We start from the raw sequence: 12389 nt of genomic DNA, 5'->3' as shown, positions 1-12389 counted from the left end.
CGTCGATGCTAACGGGTATGAGGCCATTCAAATTGTTCTCTGTGGTTTACTACCACATTTGCCTTCGGAAACTTCTTGGCACTTGCACACATGGACCGGCCACCACAACAGAGAAGTGCCATACTTTGTTTTTCTTTCCGTAGCCTAAATGGTCTTTGCTAAAGGTTTCCTGGGTCGCCCTTCCAGGTTCATCACACAGGGCTTGGCGCCGTGGCTTAGTTGGTTAAAGCGCCTGTCTAGTAAACTGGAGATCCTGGGTTCGAATCCCAGCGGTGCCTTTGGCGAAACTCATGTGGCTCAAGTCTGTGCACCTTAGCGAGCATGTGATTTTCCCAGAATTGACCAAAAACGGTGAAACCGAGGTTTTCTTTGCAGATTTTTCCATTTTCATACCATCCCTCAGCTGTTGTCGGAGGACAGTGTCCAAAGCTAATGCGCAGTGGCAGCCAAGCGCCGTGGCTTAGCTGGTCAAAGCGCCTGTCTCGTAAACAGGAGATCCTGGGTTCGAATCCCAGCGGTGCCTGTCCTCTGATACCTTTGCTCACTGGAACCTTTCTTGGACAGAGGGCATCAGCATTTTGAATCATGTTTCAATTGTGCAGAGGCTCGAGGACCTGTCTTTCCTGCCCACAAAGTTTAAAAAGCTTCACACTGCTGGACGTTCAAATGCCCAGAAGAAAAAACATCACGTGGCCCAGACAGGAAGTCAGACAGGCTCTGTGGCGCAATGGATAGCGCGTTGGAATTCTAGATTGTGAAATGATGCCATTGAAAGGTTGTGGGTTCGAGTCCCACCAGAGTCGTAAATGTTGGTGTTTTTTTTTCTATATACTGCACAGTGTTTCCCGCAGGCAACAGAAAGTTTTTGAGGACTCTTGTTTTCAACGTATTCAAATAAATAATGTCAATCAAGTCAAAAGGCTTGGAATCATACCCGAGAGGTATTTGAGTCACTGGCTTGTATCATGTAGATGCAGAACTTCACATATGTTCATATATGCATCAAATTGAATTGACATTTCTATATAAAATGCAGTGCAAGAAAACGACCATAACATGGAAGGGTCTGACCTGCTAGCTTCCATGATATCCCTCTATCTATGTAGGGTTGGGTCAAAAGGGTGATACATTTGGCTAGTTTTCCATTTTCTCCACGTGCTGGGGTAGAGACGTCGATGCTAACGGGTATGAGGCCATTCAAATTGTTCTCTGTGGTTTACTACCACATTTGCTTACGGAAACTTCTTGGCACTTGCACACAAGGACCGGCCACCACAACAGAGAAGTATCATACTTTGTTTTTCTTTCCGTAGCCTAAATGGCCGTTGCTTAAGGTTTCCTAGGTCACCCTTCCAGGTTCCTCACACAGGGCTTGGCGCCGTGGCTTAGTTGGTTAAAGCGCCTGTCTAGTAAACAGGAGATCCTGGGTTTGAATCCCAGCGGTGCCTTTGGCGAAACTCATGTGGCTAAAGTCTGTGCACCTTAGCGAGCATGTGATTTTCCCAGAATTGACCAAAAACGGTGAAACCGAGGTTTTCTTTGCAGATTTTTCCATTTTCATACCATCCCTCAGCTGTTGTCGGAGGACAGTGTCCAAAGCTCAAGCGCAGTGGCAGCCAGGCGCTGTGGCTTAGCTGGTCAAAGCGCCTGTCTCGTAAACAGGAGATCCTGGGTTCAAATCCCAGCGGTGCCTCTCCACTGATACCTTTGCTCACTGGAATCTTTCTTGGACAGAGGGCATCAGCATTTTGAATCATGTTTCAATTGTGCAGAGGCTCGAGGACCTGTCTTTCCTGCCCACAGAGTTTAAAAAGCTTCACACTGCTGGACGTTCAAATGCCCAGAAGAAAAAACATCACGTGGCCCAGACAGGAAGTCAGACAGGCTCTGTGGCGCAATGGATAGCTCATTGGACTTCTAGATTGTGTAATGAGGCCATTCAAAGGTTGTGGGTTCGAGTCCCACCAGAGTCGTAAATGTTGGTGTTTTGTTTTCTATATACTGCACAGTGTTTCCCGCAGGCAACAGAAAGTTTTTGAGGACTCTTGTTTTCAACGTATTCAAATAAATAATGTCAATCAAGTCAAAAGGCTTGGAATCATACCCGAGAACCGTCATAGAGGTATTTGAGTCACTGGCTTGTATCATGTAGATGCAGAACTTCACATATGTTCATATATGCATCAAATTGAATTGACATTTCTATATAAAATGCAGTGCAAGAAAACGACCATAACATGGAAGGGTCTGACCTGCTAGCTTCCATGATATCCCTCTATCTATGTAGGGTTGGGTCAAAAGGGTGATACATTTGGATAGTTTTCCATTTTCTCCACGTGCTGGGGTAGAGACGTCGATGCTAACGGGTATGAGGCCATTCAAATTGTTCTCTGTGGTTTACTACCACATTTGCCTTCGGAAACTTCTTGGCACTTGCACACATGGACCGGCCACCACAACAGAGAAGTGCCATACTTTGTTTTTCTTTCCGTAGCCTAAATGGTCTTTGCTAAAGGTTTCCTGGGTCGCCCTTCCAGGCTCCTCACACAGGGCTTGGCGCCGTGGCTTAGTTGGTTAAAGCGCCTGTCTAGTAAACAGGAGATCCTGGGTTCGAATCCCAGCGGTGCCTTTGGCGAAACTCATGTGGCTCAAGTCTGTGCACCTTAGCGAGGATGTGATTTTCCCAGAATTGACCAAAAACGGTGAAACCGAGGTTTTCTTTGCAGATTTTTCCATTTTCATACCATCCCTCAGCTGTTGTCGGAGGACAGTGTCCAAAGCTAATGCGCAGTGGCAGCCAGGCGCCGTTGCTTAGCTGGTCAAAGCGCATGTCTCGTAAACAGGAGATCCTGGGTTCGAATCCCAGCGGTGCCTGTCCTCTGATACCTTTGCTCACTGGAATCTTTCTTGGACAGAGGGCATCAGCATTTTGAATCATGTTTCAATTGTGCAGAGGCTCGAGGACCTGTCTTTCCTGCCCACAGAGTTTAAAAAGCTTCACACTGCTGGACGTTCAAATGCCCAGAAGAAAAAACATCACGTGGCCCAGACAGGAAGTCAGACAGGCTCTGTGGCGCAATGGATAGCGCGTTGGACTTCTAGATTGTGTAATGAGGCCATTCAAAGATTGTGGGTTCGAGTCGAGAATGTTGGTGTTTTGTTTTCTATATACTGCACAGTGTTTCCCGCAGGCAACAGAAAGTTTTTGAGGACTCTTGTTTTCAACGTATTCAATTAAATAATGTCAATCAAGACAAAAGGCTTGGAATCATACCCGATAACCGTCATAGAGGTATTTGAGTCACTGTCTTGTATCATGTAGATGCAGAACTTCACATATGTTCATATATGCATCAAATTGAATTGACATTTCTATATAAAATGCAGTGCAAGAAAACGACCATAACATGGAAGGGTCTGACCTGCTAGCTTCCATGATATCCCTCTATCTATGTAGGGTTGGGTCAAAAGGGTGATACATTTGGATAGTTTTCCATTTTCTCCACGTGCTGGGGTAGAGACGTCGATGCTAACGGGTATGAGGCCATTCAAATTGTTCTCTGTGGTTTACTACCACATTTGCTTACGGAAACTTCTTGGCACTTGCACACAAGGACCGGCCACCACAACAGAGAAGTGCCATACTTTGTTTTTCTTTCCGTAGCCTAAATGGCCGTTGCTAAAGGTTTCCTAGGTCACCCTTCCAGGTTCCTCACACAGGGCTTGGCGCTGTGGCTTAGTTGGTTAAAGCGCCTGTCTAGTAAACAGGAGATCCTGGGTTTGAATCCCAGCGGTGCCTTTGGCGAAACTCATGTGGCTAAAGTCTGTGCACCTTAGCGAGCATGTGATTTTCCCAGAATTGACCAAAAACGGTGAAACCGAGGTTTTCTTTGCAGATTTTTCCATTTTCATACCATCCCTCAGCTGTTGTCGGAGGACAGTGTCCAAAGCTCAAGCGCAGTGGCAGCCAGGCGCCGTGGCTTAGCTGGTCAAAGCGCCTGTCTCGTAAACAGGAGATCCTGGGTTTGAATCCCAGCGGTGCCTCTCCACTGATACCTTTGCTCACTGGAATCTTTCTTGGACAGAGGGCATCAGCATTTTGAATCATGTTTCAATTGTGCAGAGGCTCGAGGACCTGTCTTTTCTGCCCACAAAGTTTAAAAAGCTTCACACTGCTGGACGTTCAAATGCCCAGAAGAAAAACCATCACGTGGCCAATACAAGCAACCAGCCAGACTCTGTGGCGCAATGGATAGCGCATTGGACTTCTAGATTGTGAAATGAGGCCATTCAAAGGTTGTGGGTTCGAGTCCCACCAGAGTCGTAAATGTTGGTGTTTTGTTTTCTATATACTGCACAGTGTTTCCCGCAGGCAACAGAAAGTTTTTGAGGACTCTTGTTTTCAACGTATTCAAATAAATAATGTCAATCAAGTCAAAAGGCTTGGAATCATACCCGAGAACCGTCATAGAGGTATTTGAGTCACTGGCTTGTATCATGTAGATGCAGAACTTCACATATGTTCATATATGCATCAAATTGAATTGACATTTCTATATAAAATGCAGTGCAAGAAAACGACCATAACATGGAAGGGTCAGACCTGCTAGCTTCCATGATATCCCTCTATCTATGTAGGGTTGGGTCAAAAGGGTGATACATTTGGCTAGTTTTCCATTTTCTCCACGTGCTGGGGTAGAGACGTCGATGCTAACGGGTATGAGGCCATTCAAATTGTTCTCTGTGGTTTACTACCACATTTGCCTTCGGAAACTTCTTGGCACTTGCACACATGGACCGGCCACCACAACAGAGAAGTGCCATACTTTGTTTTTCTTTCCGTAGCCTAAATGGTCTTTGCTAAAGGTTTCCTGGGTCGCCCTTCCAGGTTCATCACACAGGGCTTGGCGCCGTGGCTTAGTTGGTTAAAGCGCCTGTCTAGTAAACTGGAGATCCTGGGTTCGAATCCCAGCGGTGCCTTTGGCGAAACTCATGTGGCTCAAGTCTGTGCACCTTAGCGAGCATGTGATTTTCCCAGAATTGACCAAAAACGGTGAAACCGAGGTTTTCTTTGCAGATTTTTCCATTTTCATACCATCCCTCAGCTGTTGTCGGAGGACAGTGTCCAAAGCTAATGCGCAGTGGCAGCCAGGCGCCATGGCTTAGCTGGTCAAAGCGCCTGTCTCGTAAACAGGAGATCCTGGGTTCGAATCCCAGCGGTGCCTGTCCTCTGATACCTTTCCTCACTGGAACCTTTCTTGGACAGAGGGCATCAGCATTTTGAATCATGTTTCAATTGTGCAGAGGCTCGAGGACCTGTCTTTCCTGCCCACAAAGTTTAAAAAGCTTCACACTGCTGGACGTTCAAATGCCCAGAAGAAAAAAAATCACGTGGCCCAGACAGGAAGTCAGACAGGCTCTGTGGCGCAATGGATAGCGCGTTGGACTTCTAGATTGTGAAATGATGCCATTCAAAGGTTGTGGGTTCGAGTCCCACCAGAGTCGTAAATGTTGGTGTTTTTTTTCTATATACTGCACAGTGTTTCCCGCAGGCAACAGAAAGTTTTTGAGGACTCTTGTTTTCAACGTATTCAAATAAATAATGTCAATCAAGTCAAAAGGCTTGGAATCATACCCGAGAACCGTCATAGAGGTATTTGAGTCACTGGCTTGTATCATGTAGATGCAGAACTTCACATATGTTCATATATGCATCAAATTGAATTGACATTTCTATATAAAATGCAGTGCAAGAAAACGACCATAACATGGAAGGGTCAGACCTGCTAGCTTCCATGATATCCCTCTATCTATGTAGGGTTGGGTCAAAAGGGTGATACATTTGGCTAGTTTTCCATTTTCTCCACGTGCTGGGGTAGAGACGTCGATGCTAACGGGTATGAGGCCATTCAAATTGTTCTCTGTGGTTTACTACCACATTTGCCTTCGGAAACTTCTTGGCACTTGCACACATGGACCGGCCACCACAACAGAGAAGTGCCATACTTTGTTTTTCTTTCCGTAGCCTAAATGGTCTTTGCTAAAGGTTTCCTGGGTCGCCCTTCCAGGTTCATCACACAGGGCTTGGCGCCGTGGCTTAGTTGGTTAAAGCGCCTGTCTAGTAAACTGGAGATCCTGGGTTCGAATCCCAGCGGTGCCTTTGGCGAAACTCATGTGGCTCAAGTCTGTGCACCTTAGCGAGCATGTGATTTTCCAAGAATTGACCAAAAACGGTGAAACCGAGGTTTTCTTTGCAGATTTTTCCATTTTCATACCATCCCTCAGCTGTTGTCGGAGGACAGTGTCCAAAGCTAATGCGCAGTGGCAGCCAGGCGCCGTGGCTTAGCTGGTCAAAGCACCTGTCTCGTAAACAGGAGATCCTGGGTTCGAATCCCAGCGGTGCCTGTCCTCTGATACCTTTGCTCACTGGAACCTTTCTTGGACAGAGGGCATCAGCATTTTGAATCATGTTTCAATTGTGCAGAGGCTCGAGGACCTGTCTTTCCTGCCCACAAAGTTTAAAAAGCTTCACACTGCTGGACGTTCAAATGCCCAGAAGAAAAAACATCACGTGGCCCAGACAGGAAGTCAGACAGGCTCTGTGGCGCAATGGATAGCGCGTTGGACTTCTAGATTGTGAAATGATGCCATTCAAAGGTTGTGGGTTCGAGTCCCACCAGAGTCGTAAATGTTGGTGTTTTTTTTTCTATATACTGCACAGTGTTTCCCGCAGGCAACAGAAAGTTTTTGAGGACTCTTGTTTTCAACGTATTCAAATAAATAATGTCAATCAAGTCAAAAGGCTTGGAATCATACCCGAGAGGTATTTGAGTCACTGGCTTGTATCATGTAGATGCAGAACTTCACATATGTTCATATATGCATCAAATTGAATTGACATTTCTATATAAAATGCAGTGCAAGAAAACGACCATAACATGGAAGGGTCTGACCTGCTAGCTTCCATGATATCCCTCTATCTATGTAGGGTTGGGTCAAAAGGGTGATACATTTGGATAGTTTTCCATTTTCTCCACGTGCTGGGGTAGAGACGTCGATGCTAACGGGTATGAGGCCATTCAAATTGTTCTCTGTGGTTTACTACCACATTTGCTTACGGAAACTTCTTGGCACTTGCACACAAGGACCGGCCACCACAACAGAGAAGTGCCATACTTTGTTTTTCTTTCCGTAGCCTAAATGGCCGTTGCTAAAGGTTTCCTAGGTCACCCTTCCAGGTTCCTCACACAGGGCTTGGCGCCGTGGCTTAGTTGGTTAAAGCGCCTGTCTAGTAAACAGGAGATCCTGGGTTTGAATCCCAGCGGTGCCTTTGGCGAAACTCATGTGGCTAAAGTCTGTGCACCTTAGCGAGCATGTGATTTTCCCAGAATTGACCAAAAACGGTGAAACCGAGGTTTTCTTTGCAGATTTTTCCATTTTCATACCATCCCTCAGCTGTTGTCGGAGGACAGTGTCCAAAGCTCAAGCGCAGTGGCAGCCAGGCGCTGTGGCTTAGCTGGTCAAAGCGCCTGTCTCGTAAACAGGAGATCCTGGGTTCAAATCCCAGCGGTGCCTCTCCACTGATACCTTTGCTCACTGGAATCTTTCTTGGACAGAGGGCATCAGCATTTTGAATCATGTTTCAATTGTGCAGAGGCTCGAGGACCTGTCTTTCCTGCCCACAGAGTTTAAAAAGCTTCACACTGCTGGACGTTCAAATGCCCAGAAGAAAAAACATCACGTGGCCCAGACAGGAAGTCAGACAGGCTCTGTGGCGCAATGGATAGCGCGTTGGACTTCTAGATTGTGTAATGAGGCCATTCAAAGGTTGTGGGTTCGAGTCCCACCAGAGTCGTAAATGTTGGTGTTTTGTTTTCTATATACTGCACAGTGTTTCCCGCAGGCAACAGAAAGTTTTTGAGGACTCTTGTTTTCAACGTATTCAAATAAATAATGTCAATCAAGTCAAAAGGCTTGGAATCATACCCGAGAACCGTCATAGAGGTATTTGAGTCACTGGCTTGTATCATGTAGATGCAGAACTTCACATATGTTCATATATGCATCAAATTGAATTGACATTTCTATATAAAATGCAGTGCAAGAAAACGACCATAACATGGAAGGGTCTGACCTGCTAGCTTCCATGATATCCCTCTATCTATGTAGGGTTGGGTCAAAAGGGTGATACATTTGGATAGTTTTCCATTTTCTCCACGTGCTGGGGTAGAGACGTCGATGCTAACGGGTATGAGGCCATTCAAATTGTTCTCTGTGGTTTACTACCACATTTGCCTTCGGAAACTTCTTGGCACTTGCACACAAGGACCGGCCACCACAACAGAGAAGTGCCATACTTTGTTTTTCTTTCCGTAGCCTAAATGGTCTTTGCTAAAGGTTTCCTGGGTCGCCCTTCCAGGCTCCTCACACAGGGCTTGGCGCCGTGGCTTAGTTGGTTAAAGCGCCTGTCTAGTAAACAGGAGATCCTGGGTTCGAATCCCAGCGGTGCCTTTGGCGAAACTCATGTGGCTCAAGTCTGTGCACCTTAGCGAGGATGTGATTTTCCCAGAATTGACCAAAAACGGTGAAACCGAGGTTTTCTTTGCAGATTTTTCCATTTTCATACCATCCCTCAGCTGTTGTCGGAGGACAGTGTCCAAAGCTAAAGCGCAGTGGCAGCCAGGCGCCGTGGCTTAGCTGGTCAAAGCGCCTGTCTCGTAAACAGGAGATCCTGGGTTCGAATCCCAGCGGTGCCTGTCCTCTGATACCTTTGCTCACTGGAATCTTTCTTGGACAGAGGGCATCAGCATTTTGAATCATGTTTCAATTGTGCAGAGGCTCGAGGACCTGTCTTTTCTGCCCACAAAGTTTAAAAAGCTTCACACTGCTGGACGTTCAAATGCCCAGAAGAAAAAACATCACGTGGCCAATACATGCAACCAGCCAGGCTCTGTGGCGCAATGGATAGCGCATTGGACTTCTAAATTGTGAAATGAGGCCATTCAAAGGTTGTGGGTTCGAGTCCCACCGGAGTCGTAAATGTTGGTGTTTTGTTTTCTATATACTGCACAGTGTTTCCCGCAGGCAACAGAAAGTTTTTGAGGACTCTTGTTTTCAACGTATTCAAATAAATAATGTCAATCAAGTCAAAAGGCTTGGAATCATACCCGAGAACCGTCATAGAGGTATTTGAGTCACTGGCTTGTATCATGTAGATGCAGAACTTCACATATGTTCATATATGCATCAAATTGAATTGACATTTCTATATAAAATGCAGTGCAAGAAAACGACCATAACATGGAAGGGTCAGACCTGCTAGCTTCCATGATATCCCTCTATCTATGTAGGGTTGGGTCAAAAGGGTGATACATTTGGCTAGATTTCCATTTTCTCCACGTGCTGGGGTAGAGACGTCGATGCTAACGGGTATGAGGCCATTCAAATTGTTCTCTGTGGTTTACTACCACATTTGCTTACGGAAACTTCTTGGCACTTGCACACAAGGACCGGCCACCACAACAGAGAAGTGCCATACTTTGTTTTTCTTTCCGTAGCCTAAATGGTCGTTGCTAAAGGTTTCCTAGGTCACCCTTCCAGATTCCTCACACAGCGCTTGGCGCCGTGGCTTAGTTGGTTAAAGCGCCTGTCTAGTGAACAGGAGATCCTGGGTTCGAATCCCAGCGGTACCTTTGGCGAAACTCATGTGGCTCAAGTCTGTGCACCTTAGCGAGCATGTGATTTTCCCAGAATTGACCAAAAACGGTGAAACCGAGGTTTTCTTTGCAGATTTTTCCATTTTCATACCATCCCTCAGCTGTTGTCGGAGGACAGTGTCCAAAGCTAATGCGCAGTGGCAGCCAGGCGCCGTGGCTTAGCTGGTCAAAGCGCCTGTCTCGTAAACAGGAGATCCTGGGTTCGAATCCCAGCGGTGCCTGTCCTCTGATACCTTTGCTCACTGGAATCTTTCTTGGACAGAGGGCATCAGCATTTTGAATCATGTTTCAATTGTGCAGAGGCTCGAGGACCTGTCTTTCCTGCCCACAGAGTTTAAAAAGCTTCACACTGCTGGACGTTCAAATGCCCAGAAGAAAAAACATCACGTGGCCCAGACAGGAAGTCAGACAGGCTCTGTGGCGCAATGGATAGTGCGTTGGACTTCTAGATTGTGAAATGAGGCCATTCAAAGGTTGTAGGTTCGAGTCCCACCAGAGTCGCAAATGTTGGTGTTTTGTTTTCTATATACTGCACAGTGTTTCCCGCAGGCAACAGAAAGTTTTTGAGGACTCTTGTTTTCAACGTATTCAAATAAATAATGTCAATCAAGTCAAAAGGCTTGGAATCATACCCGAGAACCGTCATAGAGGTATTTGAGTCACTGGCTTGTATCATGTAGATGCAGAACTTCATATATGTTCATATATGCATCAAATTGAATTGACATTTCTATATAAAATGCAGTGCAAGAAAACGACCATAACATGGAAGGGTCAGACCTGCTAGCTTCCATGATATCCCTCTATCTATGTAGGGTTGGGTCAAAAGGGTGATACATTTGGCTAGTTTTCCATTTTCTCCACGTGCTGGGGTAGAGACGTCGATGCTAACGGGTATGAGGCCATTCAAATTGCTCTCTGTGGTTTACTACCACATTTGCTTACGGAAACTTCTTGGCACTTGCACACAAGGACCGGCCACCACAACAGAGAAGTGCCATACTTTGTTTTTCTTTCCGTAGCCTAAATGGTCTTTGCTAAAGGTTTCATGGGTCGCCCTTCCAGGTTCTTCACACAGGGCTTGGCGCCGTGGCTTAGTTGGTTAAAGCGCCTGTCTAGTAAACAGGAGATCCTGGGTTCGAATCCCAGCGGTGCCTTTGGCGAAACTCATGTGGCTCAAGTCTGTGCACCTTAGCGAGCATGTGATTTTCCCAGAATTGACCAAAAACGGTGAAACCGAGGTTTTCTTTGCAGATTGTTCCATTTTAATACCATCCCTCAGCTGTTGTCGGAGGACAGTGTCCAAAGCTAAAGCGCAGTGTCAGCCAGGCGCCGTGGCTTAGCTGGTCAAAGCGCCTGTCTCGTAAACAGGAGATCCTGGGTTCGAATCCCAGCGGTGTCTGTCCTCTGATACCTTTGCTCACTGGAATCTTTCTTGGACAGAGGGCATCAGCATTTTGAATCATGTTTCAATTGTGCAGAGGCTCGAGGACCTGTCTTTTCTGCCCACAAAGTTTAAAAAGCTTCACACTGCTGGACGTTCAAATGCCCAGAAGAAAAACCATCACGTGGCCAATACAAGCAACCAGCCAGGCTCTGTGGCGCAATGGATAGCGCATTGGACTTCTAGATTGTGAAATGAGGCCATTCAAAGGTTGTGGGTTCGAGTCCCACCGGAGTCGTAAATGTTGGTGTTTTGTTTTCTATATACTGCACAGTGTTTCCCGCAGGCAACAGAAAGTTTTTGAGGACTCTTGTTTTCAACGTATTCAAATAAATAATGTCAATCAAGTCAAAAGGCTTGGAATCATACCCGAGAACCGTCATAGAGGTATTTGAGTCACTGGCTTGTATCATGTAGATGCAGAACTTCACATATGTTCATATATGCATCAAATTGAATTGACATTTCTATATAAAATGCAGTGCAAGAAAACGACCATAACATGGAAGGGTCAGACCTGCTAGCTTCCATGATATCCCTCTATCTATGTAGGGTTGGGTCAAAAGGGTGATACATTTGGCTAGATTTCCATTTTCTCCACGTGCTGGGGTAGAGACGTCGATGCTAACGGGTATGAGGCCATTCAAATTGTTCTCTGTGGTTTACTACCACATTTGCTTACGGAAACTTCTTGGCACTTGCACACAAGGACCGGCCACCACAACAGAGAAGTGCCATACTTTGTTTTTCTTTCCGTAGCCTAAATGGTCGTTGCTAAAGGTTTCCTAGGTCACCCTTCCAGATTCCTCACACAGCGCTTGGCGCCGTGGCTTAGTTGGTTAAAGCGCCTGTCTAGTGAACAGGAGATCCTGGGTTCGAATCCCAGCGGTACCTTTGGCGAAACTCATGTGGCTCAAGTCTGTGCACCTTAGCGAGCATGTGATTTTCCCAGAATTGACCAAAAACGGTGAAACCGAGGTTTTCTTTGCAGATTTTTCCATTTTCATACCATCCCTCAGCTGTTGTCGGAGGACAGTGTCCAAAGCTAAAGCGCAGTGGCAGCCAGGCGCCGTGGCTTAGCTGGTCAAAGCGCCTGTCTCGTAAACAGGAGATCCTGGGTTCGAATCCCAGCGGTGCCTGTCCTCTGATACCTTTGCTCACTGGAATCTTTCTTGGACAGAGGGCATCAGCATTTTGAATCATGTTTCAATTGTGCAGAGGCTCGAGGA

At 46.3% G+C, this 12389-nt stretch overlaps 31 non-coding genes across 31 annotated transcripts; all 31 read left to right on the top strand.

Moving 5' to 3' along the window:
- Positions 1 to 204: 204 nt before the first annotated feature.
- On the top strand, positions 205 to 278 carry trnat-agu (transfer RNA threonine (anticodon AGU)). Its single transcript has one exon. It is a non-coding gene; the product is annotated as a tRNA-Thr (tRNA).
- A 171-nt stretch (positions 279 to 449) lies between these two features.
- Positions 450 to 523, top strand: trnat-cgu (transfer RNA threonine (anticodon CGU)). The gene has a single exon. It is a non-coding gene; the product is annotated as a tRNA-Thr (tRNA).
- A 190-nt stretch (positions 524 to 713) lies between these two features.
- On the top strand, positions 714 to 803 carry trnar-ucu (transfer RNA arginine (anticodon UCU)). The gene is given in 2 exon segments: positions 714 to 750; positions 768 to 803. It is a non-coding gene; the product is annotated as a tRNA-Arg (tRNA).
- Positions 804 to 1374: 571 nt separating this feature from the next.
- Positions 1375 to 1448, top strand: trnat-agu (transfer RNA threonine (anticodon AGU)). The gene has a single exon. It is a non-coding gene; the product is annotated as a tRNA-Thr (tRNA).
- Positions 1449 to 1619: 171 nt separating this feature from the next.
- Positions 1620 to 1693, top strand: trnat-cgu (transfer RNA threonine (anticodon CGU)). The gene has a single exon. It is a non-coding gene; the product is annotated as a tRNA-Thr (tRNA).
- A 190-nt stretch (positions 1694 to 1883) lies between these two features.
- trnar-ucu (transfer RNA arginine (anticodon UCU)) lies at positions 1884 to 1973 on the top strand. The gene is given in 2 exon segments: positions 1884 to 1920; positions 1938 to 1973. It is a non-coding gene; the product is annotated as a tRNA-Arg (tRNA).
- Positions 1974 to 2555: 582 nt separating this feature from the next.
- Positions 2556 to 2629, top strand: trnat-agu (transfer RNA threonine (anticodon AGU)). The gene has a single exon. It is a non-coding gene; the product is annotated as a tRNA-Thr (tRNA).
- A 171-nt stretch (positions 2630 to 2800) lies between these two features.
- On the top strand, positions 2801 to 2874 carry trnat-cgu (transfer RNA threonine (anticodon CGU)). Its single transcript has one exon. It is a non-coding gene; the product is annotated as a tRNA-Thr (tRNA).
- Positions 2875 to 3725: 851 nt separating this feature from the next.
- Positions 3726 to 3799, top strand: trnat-agu (transfer RNA threonine (anticodon AGU)). The gene has a single exon. It is a non-coding gene; the product is annotated as a tRNA-Thr (tRNA).
- Positions 3800 to 3970: 171 nt separating this feature from the next.
- On the top strand, positions 3971 to 4044 carry trnat-cgu (transfer RNA threonine (anticodon CGU)). Its single transcript has one exon. It is a non-coding gene; the product is annotated as a tRNA-Thr (tRNA).
- Positions 4045 to 4234: 190 nt separating this feature from the next.
- trnar-ucu (transfer RNA arginine (anticodon UCU)) lies at positions 4235 to 4324 on the top strand. Its single transcript is given in 2 exon segments — positions 4235 to 4271; positions 4289 to 4324. It is a non-coding gene; the product is annotated as a tRNA-Arg (tRNA).
- A 582-nt stretch (positions 4325 to 4906) lies between these two features.
- Positions 4907 to 4980, top strand: trnat-agu (transfer RNA threonine (anticodon AGU)). The gene has a single exon. It is a non-coding gene; the product is annotated as a tRNA-Thr (tRNA).
- Positions 4981 to 5151: 171 nt separating this feature from the next.
- trnat-cgu (transfer RNA threonine (anticodon CGU)) lies at positions 5152 to 5225 on the top strand. Its single transcript has one exon. It is a non-coding gene; the product is annotated as a tRNA-Thr (tRNA).
- Positions 5226 to 5415: 190 nt separating this feature from the next.
- Positions 5416 to 5505, top strand: trnar-ucu (transfer RNA arginine (anticodon UCU)). The gene is given in 2 exon segments: positions 5416 to 5452; positions 5470 to 5505. It is a non-coding gene; the product is annotated as a tRNA-Arg (tRNA).
- Positions 5506 to 6086: 581 nt separating this feature from the next.
- trnat-agu (transfer RNA threonine (anticodon AGU)) lies at positions 6087 to 6160 on the top strand. Its single transcript has one exon. It is a non-coding gene; the product is annotated as a tRNA-Thr (tRNA).
- Positions 6161 to 6331: 171 nt separating this feature from the next.
- On the top strand, positions 6332 to 6405 carry trnat-cgu (transfer RNA threonine (anticodon CGU)). Its single transcript has one exon. It is a non-coding gene; the product is annotated as a tRNA-Thr (tRNA).
- Positions 6406 to 6595: 190 nt separating this feature from the next.
- On the top strand, positions 6596 to 6685 carry trnar-ucu (transfer RNA arginine (anticodon UCU)). The gene is given in 2 exon segments: positions 6596 to 6632; positions 6650 to 6685. It is a non-coding gene; the product is annotated as a tRNA-Arg (tRNA).
- Positions 6686 to 7256: 571 nt separating this feature from the next.
- On the top strand, positions 7257 to 7330 carry trnat-agu (transfer RNA threonine (anticodon AGU)). Its single transcript has one exon. It is a non-coding gene; the product is annotated as a tRNA-Thr (tRNA).
- A 171-nt stretch (positions 7331 to 7501) lies between these two features.
- On the top strand, positions 7502 to 7575 carry trnat-cgu (transfer RNA threonine (anticodon CGU)). Its single transcript has one exon. It is a non-coding gene; the product is annotated as a tRNA-Thr (tRNA).
- A 190-nt stretch (positions 7576 to 7765) lies between these two features.
- On the top strand, positions 7766 to 7855 carry trnar-ucu (transfer RNA arginine (anticodon UCU)). Its single transcript is given in 2 exon segments — positions 7766 to 7802; positions 7820 to 7855. It is a non-coding gene; the product is annotated as a tRNA-Arg (tRNA).
- Positions 7856 to 8437: 582 nt separating this feature from the next.
- On the top strand, positions 8438 to 8511 carry trnat-agu (transfer RNA threonine (anticodon AGU)). The gene has a single exon. It is a non-coding gene; the product is annotated as a tRNA-Thr (tRNA).
- A 171-nt stretch (positions 8512 to 8682) lies between these two features.
- Positions 8683 to 8756, top strand: trnat-cgu (transfer RNA threonine (anticodon CGU)). Its single transcript has one exon. It is a non-coding gene; the product is annotated as a tRNA-Thr (tRNA).
- A 190-nt stretch (positions 8757 to 8946) lies between these two features.
- Positions 8947 to 9036, top strand: trnar-ucu (transfer RNA arginine (anticodon UCU)). The gene is given in 2 exon segments: positions 8947 to 8983; positions 9001 to 9036. It is a non-coding gene; the product is annotated as a tRNA-Arg (tRNA).
- A 582-nt stretch (positions 9037 to 9618) lies between these two features.
- On the top strand, positions 9619 to 9692 carry trnat-agu (transfer RNA threonine (anticodon AGU)). Its single transcript has one exon. It is a non-coding gene; the product is annotated as a tRNA-Thr (tRNA).
- A 171-nt stretch (positions 9693 to 9863) lies between these two features.
- Positions 9864 to 9937, top strand: trnat-cgu (transfer RNA threonine (anticodon CGU)). The gene has a single exon. It is a non-coding gene; the product is annotated as a tRNA-Thr (tRNA).
- Positions 9938 to 10127: 190 nt separating this feature from the next.
- trnar-ucu (transfer RNA arginine (anticodon UCU)) lies at positions 10128 to 10217 on the top strand. Its single transcript is given in 2 exon segments — positions 10128 to 10164; positions 10182 to 10217. It is a non-coding gene; the product is annotated as a tRNA-Arg (tRNA).
- Positions 10218 to 10799: 582 nt separating this feature from the next.
- trnat-agu (transfer RNA threonine (anticodon AGU)) lies at positions 10800 to 10873 on the top strand. The gene has a single exon. It is a non-coding gene; the product is annotated as a tRNA-Thr (tRNA).
- Positions 10874 to 11044: 171 nt separating this feature from the next.
- trnat-cgu (transfer RNA threonine (anticodon CGU)) lies at positions 11045 to 11118 on the top strand. The gene has a single exon. It is a non-coding gene; the product is annotated as a tRNA-Thr (tRNA).
- Positions 11119 to 11308: 190 nt separating this feature from the next.
- Positions 11309 to 11398, top strand: trnar-ucu (transfer RNA arginine (anticodon UCU)). Its single transcript is given in 2 exon segments — positions 11309 to 11345; positions 11363 to 11398. It is a non-coding gene; the product is annotated as a tRNA-Arg (tRNA).
- A 582-nt stretch (positions 11399 to 11980) lies between these two features.
- trnat-agu (transfer RNA threonine (anticodon AGU)) lies at positions 11981 to 12054 on the top strand. Its single transcript has one exon. It is a non-coding gene; the product is annotated as a tRNA-Thr (tRNA).
- A 171-nt stretch (positions 12055 to 12225) lies between these two features.
- On the top strand, positions 12226 to 12299 carry trnat-cgu (transfer RNA threonine (anticodon CGU)). The gene has a single exon. It is a non-coding gene; the product is annotated as a tRNA-Thr (tRNA).
- Positions 12300 to 12389: the final 90 nt, after the last annotated feature.

The sequence above is a fragment of the Pseudorasbora parva genome, chromosome 8 (genome assembly GCF_024679245.1).
Source record: "Pseudorasbora parva isolate DD20220531a chromosome 8, ASM2467924v1, whole genome shotgun sequence".
NCBI lineage: Eukaryota > Metazoa > Chordata > Actinopteri > Cypriniformes > Gobionidae > Pseudorasbora > Pseudorasbora parva.
This window is presented reverse-complemented; position numbering and strand designations above follow the sequence as displayed.